This window comes from Gastrolobium bilobum, unplaced genomic scaffold (assembly GCF_033153095.1).
Source record: "Gastrolobium bilobum isolate Gb01-03AN ecotype WA unplaced genomic scaffold, APGP_CSIRO_Gbil_v1 utg3850, whole genome shotgun sequence".
NCBI classification, from domain to species: domain Eukaryota; kingdom Viridiplantae; phylum Streptophyta; class Magnoliopsida; order Fabales; family Fabaceae; genus Gastrolobium; species Gastrolobium bilobum.
The window spans coordinates 125,007-126,783 of record NW_026897525.1 but is presented as its reverse complement, the minus strand read 5'-3'; positions in this window follow the sequence as shown (position 1 = coordinate 126,783).

The following is a 1,777-nucleotide window of genomic DNA, read 5'->3' as shown; positions in this document are numbered from 1 at the left end:
ATAATTCTTAATAGTTTGTGAATTATTATTTGACTGTTAACTATTAGTTACTATTAATTACTACGTGTAGTCGTTTTTTAATCCTAATTAGAATTTGTATTGACTTATATAATATTTAGGTTAGTATAATTTTCTTACTTTTTATTGGTTATAAAACAAACTTTAATTGTTAAACTAATGTTAATTTTGTTCGTTATTAGGTTGGGTTCAGGAGTACTTATGGGAGGGGGAGCTGGAAATTGAAAGGATGAAATTATGCCATGTGGCGCATGAGCGCTGCAAGGGAGGGCTAGCAACAATCGTTTTATAATTATATGTCAAGTAACATGATGGCTAACAAATTTTCTACTGATCCATTGAGAAACGTGTAGACATTTTTTTTGTTTTTTATTTTTCTTTTATGGTAGGACCTGTTAAAATCTGTTTGTGTAAGAAAAATTATTAATATCCTGTTACTTGACATTAATATTCTCCTTTAAAAAATAAATAAATAACTGGTGTTGTGATCCTTGTGGTTGTGGAGGAGAATAGCGGTATTTTTATTAAATAAACTATTAGGTAGTGGTATTTTTTTAACCTCATCAATATTAATATTAACAACATATTTATTTCAAATTAGTTGAGATCTGTAGCACATGAATCCAAATAAAAAATATAAAAAAATTAAGAAAAAAATGTAAAAATAAAGTTGTTGGGGTGGGGCGTAGCATTGATCACCTCCAAATGCAAATAAGTTTGGCCTCAACCCAAATTAATATTATATCTTTAAAAAATTCAACGATGGTCAAAACTATACATGTGTAATCACTACTAAAATGCTTCATTATTGGTGAAATTTATCAATGAAAAATATATTGTCAAAAAATAGTGATGAATTTTTTACGAAAATTGAATTCCACTAAAAATAGAGACAGAAAAAAATTTCGTCGAAAATAAAGACGAAAGAAGATTTAGTCACAATTAGTGACGAAAATTGTGGACGAAAAATAAATTCGAACGAAATTTTCAACAAAAAAGTTTTAGTTAAAATTTTCTACAGAAACCAATTATATTGAAAAATTTTGACCAAATTTTTTATTCTCTAGAATTTTCGACTGAAAACAAAATTACATTGGAAATTTTCGATAGAATTATGTTTCCCTAAAAAATTTCATCAAAATTTTCTTTTGTTGAGAATTTTGACTGAATTTTGAGTAAATTTTACTAGTCAAGGAATCACATGCTATTTAACCTTACTATGGTATGAAGTTTAGCATCATGAAAAACCCTAAATATCGTTAATGCAATAATCAAGTTGTTTGTAATTGTTAATGGTATTGTAAATACATATTTGACCATTTACATGTGAATGCAAATAGTGGCTATCAACAACTGGATGTGTTGAAGTAGTGGTAGAGTTATGAGTATCTTTTTGTAAGTATACAAAAATGATACTTAGATCCACTCACGTGATAATGGAATTGAAAATACGTAAATATGTTGATAAGAAATCTACGAATTCTCCAAAATAACTAAATCGTAATACCAGACAATGAAAGTCATTTATGTGAATTGATTAATAGCTACAAATTCTCCAAAATTACTAAATCGTAATACCAGACAATGAATTTTTTGTTATTTAATCCTATTATGGTGTGATTTCTACATTAATTAACTTATCTTAAATCCTATTATATAACAAGTCGCGCACATGATCCATATGCAACTGCCACGAGATAGAATTTTTTTTCTATTGATCATAGATGCAAATATTTATGCATTGAGCATATACAACTAC